The sequence below is a fragment of the Lynx canadensis genome, chromosome C1 (assembly GCF_007474595.2).
Source record: "Lynx canadensis isolate LIC74 chromosome C1, mLynCan4.pri.v2, whole genome shotgun sequence".
Taxonomy (NCBI): Eukaryota; Metazoa; Chordata; class Mammalia; order Carnivora; family Felidae; genus Lynx; species Lynx canadensis.
Window position 1 is genome coordinate 159,540,582 of NC_044310.1, and position 16,381 is coordinate 159,556,962.

General features: G+C 38.7%; 1 long non-coding RNA gene across 1 annotated transcript in view; it reads left to right on the forward strand.

Annotated features, from left to right (window-relative positions):
- The first annotated feature begins 13,943 nt into the window (after positions 1-13,943).
- The window catches only part of LOC115521188, a 39,242-nt gene continuing 36,804 nt past the window's right edge, over positions 13,944-16,381 (forward strand). The window contains exon 1 of the long non-coding RNA XR_003970983.1: positions 13,944-14,032. This is a non-coding gene — a long non-coding RNA (uncharacterized LOC115521188). The remainder of the gene's footprint in view (positions 14,033-16,381) is intronic.

Below are 16,381 nucleotides of genomic sequence, written 5' to 3' on the forward strand. Positions count from 1 at the left end.
TCCCATAAAGCCTAAAATATTTACTAATGTCTTAGCCAGTTTGGCTGCCATAACAAAATACCACAGACTGACTGTCTTAATAACAGGAATTTATCTCCTCACATTCTGGACACTAGAAGTCCAAGATCAAGGTGCCAGTATGGTTGGTTTCTGAGGCGTGCTTTCTCCTTGGATTGCAGATGGCTGCCTTCTTGCTGGTCCACGCATAGAAAGAAAGAAAAAAAGAGCAAGCTCTCTGCTGTCTCTGATTATAAGGGCACTGATATGGGCCCCACTCTCACCACCTCATCTAAACCTAATTACCTCCCCAATTCCCAATTTGAAATATCATCACATTGGGGGTTAGGGCCTCAACATAAGAATTTGGGGGTGGGGAGACATAATTCAGTCCATAGCCCATTCTGTAAACTATCCCTTTACAGAAAAGTTTTTGCTAATCCCTGTATTAAATGATACTAGGACACACACGGATTGTCCAAGAGGGCCAGAGTATCATGCTACACACTGTTGGTGTCAACACAGCCAGGAAATTCACAAAATCACACTGTAAACTTGTTCAGGGAGACTCCATTTCCACCACCCCAAGGTACTGCTAATACTTCCAAACACAGGCACCGGACAGAACTCTAGGATCCTCGGCAGTGCCGCCTCTGCGAACTGGAATGTTGCTCTTAGCACCTCATCAAAACAGATGCAGCCAGTGCCTGCTACTGGCCCACAGACATTTGATTTAAAGTCTGGTGTGAGTGGGGGCACCTGGCTGGCTAAGTCAGAAGAACATGTGACTCTTGATCTTGGAGTCATGAGTCTGAGCCCCACATTGGGTGTGGAGATTACTTTTTTTTTTTTTTTTTAATGTTTATTTATTTTTGAGAGAGACCGAGACAGAATGCGAGTGGGTTAGGGGCAGAAAGAGAGGGAGACACAGAATCCCAAGCGGGCTCCAGGTTCTGAGCTGTCAGCGCAGAGTCCGACGCGGGGCTCGAACCCACGAGCTGTGAGATCATGACGTGAGCCAAAGTCAGACGCTCCACCGACTGAGCCACCCAGGCGCCCCTGGGTGTGGAGATTACTTAAATAAATGAACAAACAAACAAGCTTTAAATAAATAAATATTTAAAGTCTGGTACGGGTAGATCTGATTAGTGTATTCCAGATCACATGTCTATGTTGCCCACAGCTGCAAGGGAGGCTGAGACGAGTGTCTGGTTTTTGCAATGATGGGCGTAGGGAACTCATAATGCGGGGAATTCCCTAAATACCTTATGATACTATCTAATAGCAGCACATAGTGTTAAAATGACTTGTTTCCCTTCCCTTCACATTGTTTCCCTTCACATTGTTTCCCTTCACTTGTTTCCCTTGTCATTTCCCCTGACAATTGTTACCTCTTCAATGAGCTCCTGTTCTCTTTGGGAAGTATCCCCATGTGGCATCCCGATAGGACAAGTCTTCGTGGATCCAGAGATTGTTCTTGACAAAATGAGAAATGGAATAAAATGGGGACTTGGTGATTAGGAACCCCTCAGCAGTGGCATGGCACGCTTGTGTCTCTCCTTCCTTTCCTTTCTAAATTCTCTTCACTGGAGATGAGCTGCTATCAGTCTTTCCCACTTTGGAATTAGGATTTTCCCCCTCATTCTGGGCCAGAATTTACTTTGATTCTTTTTGATCAAAACAACATGGACATTTGGGAATAACTAGAAAGGAAAAAAAATCAGAGGACCTCTTTAAAATCCCATGTCAGGTGAATTTCCACTTTTAGCCAAGGTAGGGTAACTAACAGACCAGCTTTGCCTTTGTGCCCAGAACAACCAAATCTACCCCTCCACCAAAACAAAAACAACAGCAACAATGACAACAAACAAAACCTCAAACCACAAAACCCCACATGAAATATATAAAACAGTAGGTTTCAAAAACTGGACGTCAGGCATTGTAAGATACAAGATGAGCCCTATAATCTACCTAGCTTACTGCCTTGGGAGAGTTTCTAGGTAACAGTGCAGGAAGGGGGCCCTGGGAGGACTCTGGCCCACTCTTGGTGTTGAGGATGGCCAGCTGAGAGTCCTGGGTGATCAAGAAGTCCAGTATTCCAGGGACGAAAGAGCTCTACAGCCAGAGGACTCTGGCAATCTGCAAAGAGTACCACTCGAGCACTAAGCAGAGTACTTGTCAGCCCAGATGAGCAAGAGAAGTGTCCCAGGCTGGAGAAACAGCAATCTTAATGATTTGAAAGAACAGTGCCCATTGGTAACACAGGCTCAGGAATACTGCCTGCTCCCACCAGCTATACTGGTAAACCTCAAAGTTCACAGGGCATTTAGGAGAGTATGCAGTAAGGTCTTAGTGGGGAACTGGTCTCACCTAACAAAACTTAAAAGCAAGATAAAAAATGTTTAATCTGTTTCCAAGTAATTTAACTGTATCCCAGGACAAAGCTCAAAAATATTTATAAGAATACAAAAATATCCAGCACCTAATAGAGTAAAAATCACAATATTTGCATCTATTGTTAAATAGTTAAATAGTTAAAACCTACTAGGCATACAAAGAAGCAGGAAAATACAGCCCCTGATAAGGAGAAAAATCAACCAATTGAAACTGATACAAAATTGACACAGATATAGGAATTAGTGATAAGGACATTAAAACAGTTATTATTATATTCCAGATGTTCAAGAAATTAAGCAGATACATGGGGGAAAAATGAAATTTCTAGAGATAAAGACTATAATATCTGAGATGAAAATTACACTGATGGGATTAGTGGCAGAAGAAAAGATTAATGAACTTGAGACACAGCAATAGAAACGAAACAGAGAAAAGAGGATTATAAAAAAAAATGGAAAGAGAATCAGTGAGACAACTTCAAGCTTCCTCATATACCTGTAATCAGTGTTCCCAACTGGGGGAGGGACAGAAAAACTATTTGAAGAAATGATAGCAGAAAATATTCCAGTTTATTCAAAAACTATAAACCCAATAGATCCAAGAAATTCATTGAATTCTAAGCCCAAGAAACATGAAGAAAACTACACAAAGACACCTCAGAACCAAATTGCTCAAAATCAGCAACAAAGAGAAAATCTTAATAGCAGCCAGAGAAGAAAAGATACATTTTATATAGAAACTCAAAGATGGGGTGCCTGGGTGGCTCAGCTGGTTAAGCGTCCAACTCTTGATTTCAGCTCAGGTCATGATCTCATGGTTCATGAGATCAAGCCCCACATCAGGCTCTATGCTGATAGCACAAAGCCTGATTGAGATTCTCACTCTCTCCTTCTCTCTCTTCCCCTCCCCCACTCTCTCTCTCTCAAAATAAATAAATAAAACTTAAAAAAAAATAAACTCAAAGAGAAGAATGACAGAAACTTCATGGGAAACAATACAAGGATAAGATAGTGGAGCAAAATCTTTAAACTGTGGAAAAAAACCCACTAAACCATGACTTAGAAATTTATACCCAGGGAAAATATTTTTCAAAGAGGAAAGTAGAACAAACACTTGTTCATATATACAAAAACTAAAAGACTTTATCACTAATGGACAATAAATTATCACTATAATAAATTTTAAAGGAAACCATTCAGGCAGAGGGAAAATAACATCAAACGGAATTATGGACATACATAAGAATGCAGAGCAACAAAAATGGCAACTACATGAGCAGATATGTAAAATTTGCTTTTTTTTTTTTTTTAGTAAGCTCAATGTTCAGCATGGAGCTTGAACTCAGGACCCCAAGATCAAGAGTTGCATGCTGTACGTACTGAGCCAGCAAGGTGCCCCATAAGATTATTTTTTAATGATTTGAATATCTTTAAAAGACAAAAATAATTCAATGTATTGTGGGGAATTATAACATATGCATGAGTAAAACATGAAAACAATAGCATAAGTGTTGGGAGGGAGACATGGAAGTATACCATTATAAAATTCTTAAAGCATATGTGAAGTGGTATAATATCACTTGAAAGTCAACTGTGATACACCTCCTATCTATCAAAATGGCTAAAATCAACAACACAAAAAACAACAGTTGTTGGTGAGGAACTGGAGAAAAAGGAATTCTCTTGCACTGTTGGTGGGAATGTAAACTGGTGCAGCCACTGTGGAAAACAGTATGGAGGTGCCTCAAAAAAGTTAAAAATAGAACTTCCCAACAATCCAGCAATCACACTTCTAGCTATTTACCCAAAGAATATAAAAACACTATTTCAAAGGGAGACATGCACTCCTATGTTTATAGCACCATTATTTACAGTAGCCAAGATATGGACCAAGTGTCCATTGGTTGATGAATAGATATTCATCATATCATGATGGATATGATGGATGGATGGATGTCATATATATGGAATATTACTCAGCCATAAAAAAGAATGAAATCTTGCTATTTGCAGTGATATGGATGGGGCTAGAGAGTATAATAAATGAAATAAGTCAGTCAGAGAAAGACAAACACCATATGATTTCACTCATATGTGGAATTTAAGAAACAAAACATGAACAAGGGAAAAAAAAGAGAGACCATAAAACAGACTCTTGGGATGCCTGCGTGGCTCAGTTAGTTAAATGTCCAACACTTTTTTTTTTAAATACTTATTTATCTGGGGGAGAGTACAAATGGAGAGGGGCAGAGAGAAAGGGATAGGCTGACAGCAGTGAGCCCAGTGTGGGGCTCAAACCCACGAACCACAAGATCATGACCTGAGCCGAAGTCAGATGCTCAACCGACTGTATCCAACTCTTGATTGCAGCTCAGGTCATAATCCCAGGGTCATGAGATCAAGCCCCAAGTTGGGCTCTGTGCTGGGTGTGGAGCCTTCTCAAGATTCTCTCTCTCCCTCTCCCTCTGCCCCTTCCCTGCTCTCTCTCAATAAATAAATAAATAAATAAAAACAAAAAACAGATTCTTAATTACAGAGAACAAACAGATGTTGGCTGGACGGGTGGTGGGTGGGGGATGGGTGAAATAGGTGAAGGGGATTAAGGAGTGTATTAGTTGTGATGAGCAATAGGTATTGTATAGAAGTTCTGAATCACTATAACATATATCTGAAATTAATATAACACTGTATGTTAACTAAGTGGAATTAAAATAAAACTTAAAAAAAAGAAGACTGTGATACGTTAAACATATACTGACAACCCTAAAACAGCCACTAAAATAACAAAATAAAAAGTTATAGCTAATAAGTCAACAAAGGAGATAAAATGAAATCAAAATACACTCAATCCAAAAGGAGACCAAAAAAAAGAGGAATCAAGAATATAGGGGTCAAATAGAAAACAAGTGGCGAAATGATAGATTTAAACCTAACCAGGCAATAATCACATTAAATATGATGGACTAAACACCCTAATGAAAAGCCAGAGATTGTCAGGTTGGATAAAAAGGCAAGACCTTCCTTTATGCTGCCTAAAAGGAATCCATATTACATATAATGGACACAGATAGGTTAAAAGAAAAAGGAGGGGAAAGTATATACCTTATTAGCCCTAGTCAAAGAAAGCTAGAGAGCCTGTATAAATAAATGAAAAAGAAAATTTCAGAACAAAGAATATTGCCAAAGATAAAGATTATTTCATAATGATAAAGGGATCAATTCATCAACAGACCAAAATGATGAGCTGCAAGGAGAAATCAACAATTACGCCCAGAGATTTCGATAGTACCCTTTCAATAACTGATAGAGCAATACTAGCATCCAAGACTTAACTGGTTCAACAACCATCAGCAAAATAACATTCTTTTTAATTTCATACAAAATATTTACCAAGAAAGACCTTGGTATACATCTATATAACAGGTCTCAATAAATTTAATAATTTAAATATATTTTCTCTGACCACAGGGAAATTATAGTAAAAATCAAAAAGTTCCCAAATATCTGGAAATTAAATAACCACCTCTAAGTAACCCATGGATCAGAAAAAAAAAAGAGTCAAAAGAGAAATTAGCATTTTGACTTGATGTAAATCCAAGCATTTTGACTTGGATGTAAATACAACACATCAAAATTTGTACAGTGCTGTTAAAGATGTACTTAGAAGACAATTTATGGATCCAAATGCCTATATTAGAAGAGAAAAAAAGACCCAAATTAATAACTTCACTTTCCACCTTAAGAAACTAGGAAAAGAATGGGGCTCAGAGCCTGGAGCCTCCTTCGGATTCTGTGTCTCCCTCTCTCTCTGCCCTTCCCCTGCTTGCGCTTTGTCTCTCTGTCTCTCAAAAATAAACAATTAAAAAAAATTTTTTTTAATTTAAAAAGAGAAACTAGGAAAAGAAGAGCAAATGAAACTCAAAGCAGGAAGAAAAATGGGAATAATGAAGATAAGAGTGGAAATCAATGAAATAGAAAATCAATGAAACCCAATACTGGTTTATTATCCTTATTCGGAAATAGAGTCTTGCAAATGGGATTTGCATGGCTTATATCTGATAAAGGACTTGCATCTAGAATATATTTTTAAAAAGATTTCAAAGCTCAACAATAAGAAAATAACCCAATTAAAAAAAATGGGCAACAGATTGGAAAAGACATGGATGGCAAATAAGCATATGAAAAGACAGTCAGCATCATTAGTTATTAGGAAAATTCTAATTAAAACCACATTTAGGGACACCTGGGTGACTCAGTCAGTTGAGTGTCTGACTTTGGCTCAGTTCATGATCTCATGTTTCATGAGCTCGAGTCCCACATCCGGCTCACTGCTGTCAGGGCAGAACCCACTTCTGATTCTCTTCTGATCCTCTCTGTCCCCCTCTTGCCTGCTTTTGCTCTTTCTCTCTCTCTCAAAAGTAAATAAAACATTTAAAAAACACAATTAAATATCAGTATACACTTACTGAATGGCTAAAATTAGAAAGACTGACCATACCAAGTGTTGGTGGGAAAATAAAATCGTACAACCACTTTGGAAAACAGTTTGTCAGATCCTAAAAAGTTGAACATACACCTACCGTATGATCCAGACATTCATTCCTAGGTATTTACCAAAGAGAAAACAAAACATACATTTACAAAAATGTATGCATGAATGTTAATAGCATCTTCATGTGTAATGACTCCAAACTGAAAACAACCCAAATGTCCATCTATAGATGAGTGGATAAACTGTGGTATATGTACCCAATGGAATACTCCCTGGCAATAAAAAGGAATCTACTATTGACACATGGATGAATCCCCAAATAATTATGCTGAGCAAAAGAACCAGACAAAAAAAGACTACATACTGTATGAGTTCACTTATATAACATTCTAGAAAATTCATACTAATGTATGAGTTCACTTATATAACATTCTAGAAAATTCATACTAAATTCAAACTAATGTAGATCAGTGGTTTCCTGGTGGATGAGGAGATGGGAAGGTACAAGAGGAAGTGATTACAAAAGAGCATGAGGAAACTTTTGGAGGTTATGGATATTTAAACTATCTTGATTGTGGTGATGATTTCATGGGTGTATTCATGTCAAATTGTGCACATCAAGCATATGTTATTTATTTTATGTCAACTATACCTAATAAAAAATGAAGTATAAAAATAATAAATATCAGTTATGAAAAAATCAGTGTTAGGCATTGCCCATACCGTGTTTGACCTCTTAGCTCTTTGAAGCTGGGATTTTTAATCATCATAATGGTTCAAGCCCCAAACTGGTAGTTCTTTTGTGGAGTTTTGTCTGTTCTCTTACAGCCATGTCTCTACAAGCCATCCAAGGTGATAGGAAGGGGTGGGGGGCCATAGTGTTGAGCTTTTGTATTTCTCTCTTCAAGGCAGAAATTAAGGTCTCTTAGGGTCTTCCGATCACAATTCTCTTATCTCATTCAAGTCACTGCAGGCAGGTTTCTTTGTTTTATTTTATAGAAACATAAAGAGTGAGCATGATTCCTAAACAAAGTAGTATATTTGTAGATGTTCTTGTCCCTTGATGCAGATATAAAGCCTATCTTGTGAGAAAGGACAAAAAGATTCATATGTGCCTTGCTTGAGAACAATAGACAAATGTCACAGCCTGTTAATTCCATCTGCTTTCCAAGAGAAGAAAGAATTTGTACAATGAGGTGTCAGAGGGTCTTCAGGCCCCATGGTGGAGATTTTCCTGAGGGGATCCCTTAACAACCTTTTCTGTGTATTTAAGCCAATATGCTCTACCTCCTAGGGTAGTTTGCCTTATCTCTAACTATGGAATAAAAGGCTTTGTCTTATTAAGAGAATTTGAGGCATGGGGAGAATGGAAAGTATTTTGGTTGGTGGGGGTGGGGTGGGGTGAAGTCACATGGTTGCATACTTCCCCCGCCATGATGAAATCATTCGTGTAGGGAAGAAACATTCAAAGTACCGTCATCTACCATATTCCACAGATCATTAGCTTTCCTGAGGCATTCAGTTACTGGAGCAGATAAATTGCTAGCAGAAGATAGTAAGGATCAAAAAAAAAAAAAAAAAAAGCAGACAGGTTCAACTTTATAGGCCATATATTTCTATTCTTTCTTTTCTGGATTTGTGGGGATATGTCTGCATAGCAAGGGGTGGCCCATTCCTCCCTTGCTTAGCAAAATTTCCCAAGCCTCAGCTGCTTCCCAGTCTCCAGGATCTCTATCTCAGCATGTCAATAGGCAGGCTACTCTGCAATGTGATGTGTGGGTGTCCAAAGGACTCCCCACCCAACAAACTCTATTCCTTCAGGATGATTCTAGCATGTTTTCTAGTCTTCTGCCCATGTGGAGTGTGTCAGAGGGATCCTCGAAGGGGAGTCAGGACTGCACACCCTACTCCTGGCAAGTTTTCCTGACAGGGAATTGGGCTTTGGTCCCAATCAGCTGGATGGGGCTGGGATGCATTTTGCATGCCCAGGCTCCCAGGATATGGGTTCTTGCTTCATGAGACTACAGAACTGAGGGTCAGTTCCATGGCTGGGGATATGTGTGAAAAATAGTGTGGGGATTTCGTATTATGCCTGAAAATGACTATGGAACTCTAGGGAGAGCCTCAAAAATGAATAAAAATAAAAATATTATTTCAGTAATGTAAGTTCTCCTCAGAGGAAGAACCTCAGAGAATATTTTCAAAGGTAAGATGGTAAGATCGGAATAAAGTGAAAAGTGTTACTTTTATCTCTGTTACTTGATGGGCAACATTAAGGTATTCCATTCTTTAAGGCCTAGTCATCAGTCCCAGAAATCTACTGAGTACAGGAAAACTGTGGGTGGACATAAAACATTAAAATAAACCATATTGTTCAACCTTCAGTAAAACTCAACTCTACATTTTGTTCCCCTTTGAAAAGTACTTAGTGAATTAGTTTGAACAGAAACGAACCCAAAATTCGTTTGAGAAATAAATTCAATTGAGAAATAAATACACAAACGTGAAAAATATTCAACAATAAAAAAGGAGACTACAATGAAAGTAGTTTCTCATCTAATCTCTGTCCCTTGTTCTCCTGTCTCCTCCATGGAGCCTTGTTAACAATGACTTAATCTATACATAATCTGTACCTGATATTGATGTATACATTGTGTGCATACGTGTATACACACACATACGCAGAGCACATAGAGCACTAGGTAGATATACAGATATCTCCTATGCCCTTTTTATGGTTGTCAATTTCTTGACAAATATATATAATGTATAAATGATGGACAAAGATTATGACTAACATGAAGAGCCATGGTACTGCAAACAGATGACATGCTCAAACGGGGAAGTCACCGTAGAGTTGAATAAAATAAGAATTTACAAAATTGCAAGCAGGTTTAGGGAAACCAATAAAGGATAATGCAGTACTCAATGGTTTATACAGGTTTTGTGTGATTTTGTGTCTAAGGCATACTCAATTTTTAAAACCTTTAAGAAAAAGAAGGCAAAATCATTGATACAAAAAAAATGTAGAGTTTAAGATGAGAAAGAAAGCATATCAAATCACAAATCTATAAAACTATAAATACCACATGTCATAAAATCTAGGTAATACTATCCTCTCATATCACTATTAAATGTATCACATCTCTTTAATACTCTTTGCCTACTTTTTTGTTTTTGTTTTTATTTTGCTACATGCTCTTTTTTTTTAAATATATGAAACTTATTGTCAAATTGGTTTCCATACAACACCCAGTTCTCATCCCAACAGGTGCCCTCCTCAATACCCATCACCCATCCTCCCCTGCCTCCCACCCCCCATCAGCCCTCAGTTTGTTCTCAGTTTTTTGGTTTTTTTTTTTAATTTTTTTTAACGTTTATTTATTTTTGAGACAGAGACAGAGCATGAACGGGGGAGGGACAGAGAGAGAGGGAGACACAGAATTGGAAGCAGGCTCCAGGCTCGGAGCCATCAGCCCAGAGCCCGACGCGGGGCTCGAACTCACGGACCGAGAGATCGTGACCTGAGCCGAAGTCGGATGCTCAACTGACTGAGCCACCCTGTTCTCAGTTTTTAAGAGTCTCTTATGCTTTGGCTCTCTCCCACTCTAACCTCTTTTTTTTTTCCTTCCCCTCCCCCATGGGTTCCTGTTAAGTTTCTCAGGATCCACATAAAAGTGAACACATATGGTATCTGTCTTTCTCTGTATGGCTTATTTCACTTAGCATAACACTCTCCAGTTCCATCCACGTTGCTACAAAGGGCCATATTTCATTCTTTCCCATTGCCATGTAGTACTCCATTGTGTATACAAACCACAATTGCTTTATCCATTCATCAGTTGATGGACATTTAGGCTCTTTCCATAATTTGGCTATTGTTGAGAGTGCTGCTATAAACATTGCTCTTTGATCACCACTTCACATGGCATTGACATTATCCTCCATGGAAAGAATAGAAAGTTAAATTAGTCTTTCCTCTCACATAGTCTCTTTCTGGATCAATTGGTCCATGAGTTCCTCTCTATAAAAACGAAGAGGTCCGGTGTCACAGTTGGAAAAACAAATTATAGCACATGTCCTGCCAAGCATTGGTCAGAGACACCATTTTTTTTTTTTTTTTTTAGAGAGATACCTTTTATTTTAAGTGCAAAGTCCAAGGCATTTTATAAAACTGGGGAAACTCAGTCCACCTTCCATGCCTAAGAATGGTTTTGTCACTTCCTTCTGCCTTCAGTGGCTCCTTATCCCTTCAGGATAAGATCTAACGTTCTCTGCACGACAAAGGAGGCTCTGCATCCTCCTTTTCCTTCTCACCAGCCTGGCCTCACCCCTTACCACCTTCCTTGCACTCGTTCTGTACAGGTTTAAATAATTTGCCTATGGCTACTTCAACCTGGTTCTGATGCCAGAAATTCGTGTTGTTTACCACATGATGCTATTCTCCTCACAGGTAAATTGTGTAGTTTGGGTAGCACTCAAGCCAGCTGCATATGGCATGCTGATCTAACATTTTCCTGAAATAATGTACTGGTCTTCATTTCTTGACAGATCAAAACCCCATTATGTTTCTGACCCATCCCCACCCCCTCTCCCCCACTGAAATTGCTCTTTTTCAAGGTCAAAAGTGATCTCCTTGCTGCCAAATCTATTGGCCACTTTAATCTTTTTGACTCTCAAAAGTTTTCCACAAAGTTGGCTGTCTCTTCATTCTGGAAATAATTTTCTCTCTCTTCTTTTGTGACAAACCATCCTCTCAGGTTTTTTCTTGCCTCACTGGGCACTCACTCGGTCTCAGTTCCCTTTTCTGACTCTTTCTCCTCTTACCTACCTAAATACTGACCTTCTTCAGAATGAGGTTTTGAACTAAACTCTGCTTACCCCCTGCCCTGAGTGAACTCACCCAGTCCCAGGAAAGTAGATAGGATCCATATGCTGTTTGCCGATTATCATGTCTCCGGCTCAGTTGTCTGCTTACGCTCGTGTGCCCAACAAACTACTTGATCTCTCTACTCAATTGCTTCACTTTTATGCCCTCAGTTTTCACTGGCATCTCTTCATTTCTCCCTTCAAAGATGTTCCTCTTCTAGTGGTCCAGTTACTATTTGCTGTGTGACAAACCACTTCAAATCTTAGTAGGTCAGGAATTCAGACAGGGCATAGCGGGAATGATTTATCTCTGCATCAAGATATCTTGGGTCTTCAGCTGGAGAGACTCAGGGACTGGGGGGGTGACCTAATAATGAGGGGCTAGAATTATCTGGAGACATCTTCTATCACACATCTGACCGTTGATGCTGGCTGTCGACTAGGACCTCAGCTGGGGCTGTTGACAGAAAATTTACACAGGGACGATTTATGTGCCCAGCCTCCTTCATAGCCTAGGGAAGCCTCAGGATAGGTGGACTTCTGACATGGTGGATCAAGCAAAGTTCCCGCAGAGAAGGTATGGCCTTCTGTGGTCTAAAGGCAGAAGTCCCAGGGTCAACTCCAGTGTTACTCTATTGGTAGAAGTAGTCACAAGCCTACCCAAACTCAGGAGAAAGGGATGTAGATCCTGCTTCTTAGTGGGATATATCTATCTATCCCTCATACAAGTTACCATTCCCTTGCACCTCCTAACTGGTCTCCCTGCTTCCATTTTGTTCCATTCCAATACACTTTCCAATATCACAAAGTGATCTTACTAAAATGACAAATTTTTTTCTCTTGCTTGAAAGCCATCAATTTCCCAGTGCACTCAGAATAAGATCTTAACTTCTTGTCTCTCCAACCTCATCTAATGTCACTCTTCCCTTGACTCATCATACTACACCAGATGTATGCTCCTTCTTTTCTACTTTATGGCCTTTGTACTTGCTGTTACCTCTGCCTGAGACATTCTTTGCTTCCCTGGTGTTGTTTACATATGGCTAGCTCCTTCTCATCCATCAAGACTTGGCTCTATGTGACCTAACCACTAATTATAGTGAACTTTATTCACTTTAGTGACCTTTTTGTTCACTCTCTTATCACCCTGTTTATTTTCCTCAGAGCTCATTTACAATATTTAAGTATAACATTTATTTGTGTTCTTGTTTATTTTGGGACTTCTCCATTAGAATGTAAACTCCATGAGGGTCTCTTTAACTGTTTTATCTTCAGCACCACAGTACCTGGCACATAGTAGATACTGAGAAAATATTGGTTGAATATAATAAATAGATAGATGATGGATGGATGGGTGGGTGGATGGATGAATGGATGAATGATCTATTTATCCAATGGCAGCAAAAGAAGACACACTTCCTCCTGAGTGCCTTTTTAGCCAAGAAGAAAAACAGTTTCCTTAAGAAGTCCTTCCCCCATGAGATCCCAGGTCCATTTCCCAGCCTTCTTAAGATTCCCAGGCTTCTTGAGATTCTAGACATCAGATCCAGGACCTAGAATGGACCTGCCATCTTGGATCACACTCTGTCCCTGGAGGAGGTATGCTTATCAAATGATCAAAGCAATAGGTCACCTGCTCTCTCTTAGAGGCAGTGACATTAAACCATGCTGGTTTCTGGAGCTCAGAGAGGTCCTTAATGGGTTTCCTAACATCCTCATTTTCATTCAGGCAGCCATTTGAGGCCAGGCCTGACCGTCTACTTTTAGATCATCATCTTTGTAAACATCTTGCAATTCCAATCATTCAAAAACACAGACACAATGGTTTCCAAATACTTTGAGCTCATTACAACACCTCATTTATGCTTTTAATCCCTGCTCATCTAAGAGCTATCGGCATCTATTTGATTTTCTCAAACAAAAGAGAATCAGAATGAAGTAATTTCGAAAGCATTTTTTGAGACTTTGGGTATTTCCTTAAACTTAGTTAACACCTTCAGGTGTCAAAAGACCAGCACTCCAAATCACTCATCTAAAGGCTTTTTTTTTTTTTTAATGTTTATTTTTGAGAGAGAAAGAGCACGAGCAGGGGAGGTACAGAGAGAGAAGACACAGAATCCAAAGCAGGCTCCAGGCTCTGATTTGTTGGCACAGAACCCGTTGCGGGGCTCAAATTCATGGACCACAAGATCATGACCTGAGCTGAAGTTGGACGCTCAACCGACTGAGCCACCCAGGTGCCCCTACAGGCTTCTTGACAATCTCATCAGTACTGAAGGTTGGTTTACCCTTTCATTTGGCCTTATCAAGATGTTATTTTTTTTCTCTTTTATTCACACTGGGTGTTCAGCCAAGGAAATGTATTTCCAGTTTCCCTTCAAGGAAAGTTTTGTTTTTATTGTTTTCACTGCACTTCTTTTTCTTTATTTTTTTCTTACTTTATGATAGCTTGCCATGTTCTCTCTATAGTTTATTCTTAAAACAGCATTTAAGCTTTTTACAACTTGCTACCTTTACTGATAACAAAATGGAAGCTTATTTGTCTTCTTCCCTTTGAAACTCAGGGTGGATTTGTCAAGTGTGATGTTTAAAAAAAAAAAAAACCAACAAACCAACTGTATCTGTTTGGCAAAGATTCACTGCTGCATTTGCGATTCTCCTCTCTAGTACATTTCCTGGGACTGACAGTTTTTTGGTCTATTTCACTGGCTGCTGTTAACATGTTCCCTTACACTGTCTCATTCCCAATGGTTTGGTAGCGATGTCTGCAATGAATGAGTTCTGGTGAACTGGAAAATAGATTTAACACCTGGAACTCTCCACACTGTCCCTCAGCCCTTGTATAAGCCACTTCTCATCCTTTACCTGTTGCGAAGAGCCAGGCAACTTACTCTAATACCAATTCAACTGTCTACAAGTGGAGATTGTGAAACTTTTATGAGCGCAAAGCATGGCTGCTATGTATGGGATTTTCTCTGCTACGTTTTCCCCTTGGAAAGTTTAAAATTTAACTTTTCTGATAGGGAAAAGTTTTATGGTAAGGGATAGTGTTATGGTAAGGAAAAAGAGAGAGTGAATGTTAATGAGCAACATTTTTATCAGTTCTCTCAGGCTTTACCCAAACTATTCAACTATCTTATTTCTAAGAAGAATTCTACAAATCCTTTTCAGATGGAAATCCTTTGGACGGGTGCCTTATAGACCAACCTTGAGAACAATTTAATGTGACTGGGCTTTTATTGTTTTCAGTTCCTTCAAAGAAAGACAAATATTTACTACATCTGATACTTTGTCTCTAGTCAACTGATTTTCTAAAAAGACAAGGTCTTTTTGAGTACTTTATTTTCTCCTAAGTACTCTGAAAAGTATTCTGTTTTGCAGTGCTCTTCATAATGTTCCATCTGTTCTGATTTTTCAGAAGCTTTTTTTTTTTAAATCTCCTCAGAAAATTCAATGAAAAAAGGTAAAGGCTTTACTGCCAGTAAATTTTTGTTTCTCTTCTTTCTGGGAAAGAGCCAGTTTGAGTTTAAAAATAGACCTGAGAAATGTCTACAGCTTGAGATTCATTCAATCCACTAATATTTGCTCTAGAATAATAAGGATATTTGATACATCTGAACTAAAATGATCCCCATATTTGTCACCTTTCCATTTCACATCAGATAAAACACCATAGCAGCCTTCTGTCAAAGCAAATTCCATTATGTTAACCACCCCCTCTCTCTTATTTTTAATTTATCCTGAAAAATGTGAAGCTGGTAGTTTAGGTCATTCTAAACATCCTATGTTAAACATTTGCCCATTGATGCTGTTTATTATTAATTTCCAATAGCAGTTACTGTGGTCCTAATATCAGATACCCACTAGGATAAAAATATTGGGGCAATAAAAAGAATAACTTAATTTTAAAGTTTTTTTTTTTAATCAGCAATATTGAGCAATAACTGACTACAGTAAAATTCACAAAAGTTAAGTGTACAATTAATGAATTCTCATAAGTGCGTATATTTGCTTAACAACCCTCACAGTTATGGTATAGAACATTTCTGTCAAACCTAAAAGATTCCCTTCTTCCCCTTTGCAATTCTCTTCCTATCTTTGGCACCAAGGAACCACTAATCTGCTTTCAGTAACTCTAGTTTGACTTTTCCAGTATGTTACATAAACGAAATCACACACTGTGTGGTCTTTCATGTCTGCCTTCTTTTACTTAGCATAACACTTTTGGATTCATCCATGGTGTTGTGTATATGAGTAGTATGTTCCTTTTTATTGCTGAGGAGTATTTCACTGTATGGACATGGCAGACATTGTCTATTCAGTCATCAGTTGGTGAACATTCAGGTGATTCCAGTTTTTGACGATTATCAATAAAGTTGTTAGGAATATTCAAGTACGAGTGAAGTATATTTTCATTTCTGTTGGGTGACTGTCTACGAGTGAGACTGCTGGATCGTATGGTAAGTGCATGTTTCATTTTATAAGAAATAGCCACATTGTTTTCTATAGTGGATGCACAATTTTGCATTCCCACCGGCAATGTACAAACATTGTGTCTGTTCCACATTCTTGCCAACACTTGGTATTGTCAGTGTTTTTGAATTTTAGCCATTTTACTGCCTGTGTA